Source organism: Lissotriton vulgaris, chromosome 4_1 (genome assembly GCF_964263255.1).
Source record: "Lissotriton vulgaris chromosome 4_1, aLisVul1.2, whole genome shotgun sequence".
Lineage (NCBI taxonomy): Eukaryota > Metazoa > Chordata > Amphibia > Caudata > Salamandridae > Lissotriton > Lissotriton vulgaris.
The window spans coordinates 1,979,877,909-1,979,885,368 of record NC_141691.1 but is presented as its reverse complement, the minus strand read 5'-3'; positions in this window follow the sequence as shown (position 1 = coordinate 1,979,885,368).

The following is a 7,460-nucleotide window of genomic DNA, read 5'->3' as shown; positions in this document are numbered from 1 at the left end:
TTGCCCTGTTTTAGTATAACTGTATGTACAAAAAAGGTGTGAAGGGAATAGGGAGGCAAAAGAGCAAAAGAAAAAGTGGTTCTCCCTAGGTGGTTGTTTTCTTTAAAAGACAAGACCCACACCTATTGCCCTACTAACAGTGGGCACCTCCTCACATTGGTAGACAAATCCATCAATGCGGGTTACAACCCTGAGGAACAGGAGAGCCTTTGAGGTGGGAAAGCCACAGTGGTTTGAGCTTTCATTTAGGGTAGAACCCTTCACTCATTTTTTAACGATTCCCACAGGGGACCCTAATAAAATAACTTTTCTCCATCAGTGCATATTTATTACTGTATCTCTCTGTACACTTATCAACAGTAACCCCTCCCCCAAGTTACCTTAGGCCCACTGATTCTGAGCAGTACACGTATAACCTGTAATTTCTTTTAGAGTAGGGTAGTAATGGTAATGTCATTGAAAATTGGCTGGATTTATGACTGCACTACCGGCAGCACAAACACCCTATTGTCAAAAAGCGAGGGGGCATTGAGTAGCACTTGGTACTGGACAAAAATAGGGGAAGCGTTACTCCAACCCTACTCTCCATCCATTTCATTCAGGGAAGGTAAGGCTGATAGTCATTGCAGAGTGCTAGTGCTGTCTGGAGTGAATCTGTGTGTGCGCAAAGAATGCACTATGTGGCAGCACTCTGACAATAAATTCTCAACAGGACGGGAACTCTAGAGTCTTCTGGAGAAATTGTGACCTTCTTGAATATCTTGGATATCTTACCTCGTGGCCCATAGTCTTCGCTAGGCAGTCGTGAAGCATTCATGCTGCTGGCAGGACAGTGCCTTGTGGGCATATGGATTTACACTGAAGCACTGTTAACTACTTACTGAACATTTATATGAACCCATCCAAGACTGAGCGTTATTACATTTGCCAATGAGTATCGTGTGACGGAGCAGCAAGGATTTATAGACTGAACGATGTTGCTCGTGTTATGCATGACAGTCAAATATAAGGCATTATAGCTCTAGTGAGAACACACACATTTTCAGGATGAAGAAACAACTGAATATTAACACTGTTTGTGTTAGAAATGATGGTCTCTAGTTGGCAGAGGTAGGTACCTTTGTCCAAATAGGGACCCATGCTTCTAGTCAGGGTAAGGGAGATACACACTTTAGATAACCCCTGCTCACTCCTTGGTAGCTTGGCACAAGCAGACAGGCTTATCCCAAAGGGAATGTGTAATGTAATTGTACCAACACTCGCAGTAACACAGTGAAAACACCACAAAAGGACACCACACCAGTTTAGAAAAAGAAAGTATCCTTATCTAAACTAAACAAGGTTTCAAGAACTTTTACCATAGAAAACTAGGGATACGTGACTTTTCACCAAAGTACCTAAAGATGCATCAAAATTCCGAAGCCAAACAGCAGCAGAGTCAGAAAACAGAGAGATGCGACACTCCTGAGATCTTAGGGAGGCACTGCGACAGTTCTCCGACACGCAGAGGACGAGTTGAGTCAAATCCAGTCTGTATGGGGAGTGATGCGTCGATTCTTTGGGACGGTTCTGGTTTACAGGTGATGCATGGGGAAAGCATGCAGCACAGGTACGATGTGTGGAAATCCGGGATGCATTGGCATTCTGTCAGCAGAGTCGAGCGGCGCTGCATCGGTCATCTTCAGCCGCAATCCCTTGATGCATCGATTCTGGCAGCGGTGACAGGCACTGCAACGGTTTTTGTAGTGGCACGGCGATGCGTGGAAATTCTTCTCGCGCCATGGAGATGCGTTGAGAAAGCAGCAGCAAGAAGAGCGATGCCTCGATTTTAGCAGTTCTTCACTTTTCTTCTTTCTTCTAGCTACCAAACCACAGCAACAACCTCCAGAGGCCCACAACTGGTACAGGCACCACTTGGCAGGCTACAACTCACAGCAGCAGAGTTCAGGGGTGCTGGGGGTGAAGTCTTTGTGTCCCTGAGACTTCTGAACATGGCCTGTCCCCATGAACACCCCCAAAAATCGAAAAACACAGAAAAATCAGCACAATCCCAAACCATCCAGGCCCTCCATGATGTTTAAATTCAAGACACCCCACATAAAGACTAGGCCCATGCAACACTCACTACCCCTGGTGAAAAGCCCACAACAGCAGGCCAAAAAAACGAAATTCACAGAAAAATCAGCACAATCCCAAACCATCCAGGCCCTCCATGATGTTTAAATTCAAGACACCCCACAGAAAGACTAGGCCCATGCAACACTCACTACCCCTGGTGAAAAGGCCACAACAACAGGCCAAAAAAACGAAAATCACAGAAAAATCAGCACAATCCCAAGCCATCCAGGCCCTCCATGATGTTTAAATTCAAGACACCCCACAGAAAGACTAGGCCCATGCAACACTCACTACCCTTGGGCATAAAGGTTGAAAACTAGGCAAAATGGTTGCAGGCCTAACAACACTGCCTGCATTCAAAATGGCCACTTGCCTCCCAGCACATGGCCTGCCTGTACTAGCACTCAAAATGGCCCCCACCCACATGGCCTGTCCCCATGAACACCCCAAAAAATCGAAAAACACAGAAAAATCAGCACAATCCCAAACCATCCAGGCCCTCCATGATGTTTAAATTCAAGACACCCCACAGAAAGACTAGGCCCATGCAACACTCACTACCCCTGGTGAAAAGCCCACAACAACAGGCCAAAAAAACGAAATTCACAGAAAAATCAGCACAATCCCAAACCATCCATGCCCTCCATGATGTTTAAATTCAAGACACCCCACAGAAAGACTAGGGCCATGCAACACTCACTACCCCTGGTGAAAAGGCCACAACAACAGGCCAAAAAAATGAAAATCACAGAAAAATCAGCACAATCCCAAGCCATCCAGCCCCTCCATGATTTTTAAATTCAAAACACCCCACAGAAAGACTCAGTCCACCCACCACTGAGTACCCCTGGGCAAAAGGCCCCAAAACAACCCAAAAATCGAAAATTCCAAAATTGTAGTTGCAGCAACCGTAATGCCCCAAACAAACTTACTTGTGAAATTTCTAATCCAAAAGTGATCCAAAGAAAGTCAAAAAGGCCTCAAATCCAAATATCCAGCAGCATCCACAAAAAGTAATCCTTCCAGCTCCCAATCCAAATGAAAAGTGACCAGGAGATGGACAAAGCACTGGAAGGAGCCTGCTGGACAGGAACAGGAAGTTGAAGACAGTGGGGCACTTCCTTCCTCCCCCCCCCCTTCCCCAAAATGGACTCCTGGCAAAAAAAGTGCAGGCAAATGTCAACCTGAGGAGTTATTCAGATAAAAATCATCATTTCCAGAAGGTTTATGCTGCTTGCTGGTGGATTTCTTGTGCAGAATTGCAAATTTTGTATTTTCGCGAGTGCGAGATTGTTGCTGCTCGCCGCATCTACAAGGTCGCAATTGCGAAGTCCCGCGATACGTGATCACGGCGTACTCGCGTTGACAAACTCTCGCTGTGCAAGTTGGCAAGCCGCGATGACGTAATCGCACTCGTCAAATTCCCGCGGGATCTCGCAGCAAGATCCAAAATGGCGCAGCACTCGCAAAATATCGAGAAAAACAACTCGGCAAACGCTGAATGACGGTAAGTAAACGCCGCGCGCCGCAAAATTGTATCACCAAGAAAAAAAAATCCACTGCGTGCGAATTTGCGGATTTTCGGAAAATCAGCACAATTCCAAGCCGTCCAGGCCCTCCATGATGTTTAAATTCAAGACACCCCACAGAAAGACTAGGCCCATGCAACACTCACTACCCCTGGGCATAAAGGTTGAAATCTAGGCAAAATTGTTGCAGGCCTAACAACACTGCCTGCATTCAAAATGGCCACTTGCCTCCCAGCACATGGCCTGCCTGTACCAGCACTCAAAATGGCCCCCACCCACATGGCCTGTCCCCAGTAGAGAATCAAGCGGTTCCATATACATGTTGAAGAAGACAGGGAACAGGATGGAACCCTGGAAGACTCCGCAGGAGATAGGGATATTTTAAGACCTGGAGGTGCCCATTTGACGACGCTGGTGTTGATTGGAAAGGTTGGAATAGAACCAGTGAAGGACATAGCTGGAGAATCCAATTCGATACTCCAGGGTGCGTATGAGGGTATGATCGTTGACTGAGTTGAAGGCAGCTGAGAAGTCCAGCAGTATTAGGAAGCAGGGCTCTTCTTTATATGTGCCAGGAGGACATCATATATAATGTGTAAGCATTCTCTGTGCTGCAGCATAATCTGAAGCTAGACTGGTAGTAGTTCAGGAGATAGTTTTAATATGATCTTGGAGTTGAACACAGACTGCTTTTTCAATGATCTTGCAGATGAATAGTAGTGAGTGATCACCTGGTAGTTGTTGAGGTCATCAGGGTCTAGCGTCGGTTTCTTTAAGAGTGGGAGGATTTTGGATATTAGAGAGATTCTAGGAAGATGCCTTGAGTTAGTGCTCGACGATCCAAGGCTGCTGGTGAACAAGTCTGGTGTTGGTGCATCAGTCTTATTAGAACTCTTGGCTGCTTTTAACACGATCATTGTGTGCCTATGTACATTTTAAATGCGTTGCCCTGTTTTAGTATAACTGTATGTACAAAAAAGGTGTGAAGGGAATAGGGAGGCAAAAGAGCAAAAGAAAAAGTGGTTCTCCCTAGGTGGTTGTTTTCTTTAAAAGACAAGACCCGCACCTATTCCCTCACTATCAGAGGGCACCTCCTCACATTGGTAGACAAATCCATCAATGCGGGTTACAACCCTGAGGAACAGGAGAGCCTTTGAGGTGGGAAAGCCACAGTGGTTTGAGCTTTCATTTAGGGTAGAACCCTTCACTCATTTTTTAACGATTCCCACAGGGGACCCTAATAAAATAACTTTTCTCCATCAGTGCATATTTATTACTGTATCTCTCTGTACACTTATCAACAGTAACCCCCCCCAAGTTACCTTAGGCCCACTGATTCTGAGCAGTACACGTATAACCTGTAATTTCTTTTAGAGTGGGGTAGTATTGGTAATGTCATTGAAAATTGGCTGGATTTATGACTGCACTACCAGCAGCACAAACACCCTATTGTCATAAAGCGAGGTAGGTGGCATTGAGTAGCACTTGGTACTGGACAAAAATAGGGGAAGCGTTACTCCAACCCTACTCTCCATCCATTTCATTCAGGGAAGGTAAGGCTGATAGTCATTGCAGAGTGCTAGTGCTGTCTGGAGTGAATCTGTGTGTGCGCAAAGAATGCACTATGTGGCAGCACTCTGACAATAAATTCTCAACAGGACGGGAACTCTAGAGTCTTCTGGAGAAATTGTGACCTTCTTGAATATCTTGGATATCTTACCTCGTGGCCCATAGTCTTCGCTAGGCAGTCGTGAAGCATTCATGCTGCTGGCAGGACAGTGCCTTGTGGGCATATGGATTTACACTGAAGCACTGTTAACTACTTACTGAACATTTATATGAACCCATCCAAGACTGAGCGTTATTACATTTGCCAATGAGTATCGTGTGACGGAGCAGCAAGGATTTATAGACTGAACGATGTTGCTCGTGTTATGCATGACAGTCAAATATAAGGCATTATAGCTCTAGTGAGAACACACACATTTTCAGGATGAAGAAAGAACTGAATATTAACACTGTTTGTGTTAGAAATGATGGTCTCTAGTTGGCAGAGGTAGGTACCTTTGTCCAAATAGGGACCTATGCTTCTAGTCAGGGTTAGGGAGATACACACTTTAGATAACCCCTGCTCACTCCTTGGTAGCTTGGCACAAGCAGACAGGCTAATCCCAAAGGGAATGTGTAATGTAATTGTACCAACACTCGCAGTAACACAGTGAAAACACCACAAAAGGACACCACACCAGTTTAGAAAAAGAAAGTATCCTTATCTAAACTAAACAAGGTTTCAAGAACTTTTACCATAGAAAACTAGGGATACGTGACTTTTCACCAAAGTACCTAAAGATGCGTCAAAATTCCGAAGCCAAACAGCAGCAGAGTCAGAAAACAGAGAGATGCGACACTCCTGAGATCTTAGGGAGGCACTGCGACAGTTCTCCGACACGCAGAGGACGAGTTGAGTCAAATCCAGTCTGTATGGGGAGTGATGCGTCGATTCTTTGGGACGGTTCTGGTTTACAGGTGATGCATGGGGAAAGCATGCAGCACAGGTACGATGTGTGGAAAGGTATAGAGACAAAATATCGACTCCAAAATATCGACTGGACATAATATCGAGTTTTAAATATAGACTGGACAAAATATCGACTGGACATAATATCGACTACAAAAATATCGTTTTTCAGGTAAGTGAAGTAATATCGACTGTGTAAAATATAGATAGCAAAAATATCGATTTTTTAATAATATATAATATTTTATAGTGTATTTTTATGTAATAATATGTGTGAATAGTGTGTATTAATGTTATTAAATATTTTATTACATGAATTTTGTTTTGTTAATAATTGCGTAATGTAATTCTGTAGCGGGTTGTGGGTTTATAGGGGAATAGGTTGGGAAGTAATTTAATAATAATTAATTAATTAATATATGTGTGTTAATATTTTGAATTAATAATTAATTGATAATTAATAATATTAATTATTTAATTAATTAATATAATTTTGAATATATTTTGTATTAGTAAATAATTGTTAATTAATTATTTGTAATTAGTTAATTACATTAATTAGAGTACATTTTTAATATATATAATTTTGTGTTATTTTTAAGTAATTAATTTTGAAAAAATAATATTAATTATTAAAATAATTACACCTAATGTTCTAATATATTTATTTTATTGTTATTGTTAATTAATAATTAATTGGTAATTAAATAATATTGATACATTTTGGGTAAAGGAGCATTTTTAGGGTTCAGGGTCAGTTTTCAGTTCATGGGTAAAGGGGTATTTTTAGGGTTCAGGGTCAGTTTTCAGTTCATGGGTAAAGGGGTATTTTTAGGGTTCAGGGTCAGTTTTCAGTTCATGGGTAAAGGGGTATTTTTAGGGTTCAGGGTCAGTTTTCAGTTCATGGGTAAAGGGGTATTTTTAGGGTTCAGGGTCAGTTTTCAGTTCATGGGTAAAGGGGTATTTTTAGGGTTCAGGGTCAGTTTTCAGTTTTTGGGTAAAGGGGTATTTTTAGGGTTCAGGGTCAGTTTTCAGTTTTTGGGTAAAGGGGCATTTTTAGGGTTCAGGGTCAGTTTTCAGTTTTTGGGTAAAGGGGTATTTTTAGGGTTCAGGGTCAGTTTTGGGTTTTTGGGTAAAGGGGTATTTTTAGGGTTCAGGGTCAGTTTGGGGTTTTTGGGTAAAGGGGTATTTTTAGGGTTCAGGGTCAACAAATAAGATTTTAAAAAATTATTTTTATTATTTTCATTTATTATTTAATTATTATAATTTAATTTAAGTCGTTTTAAGTATATTTT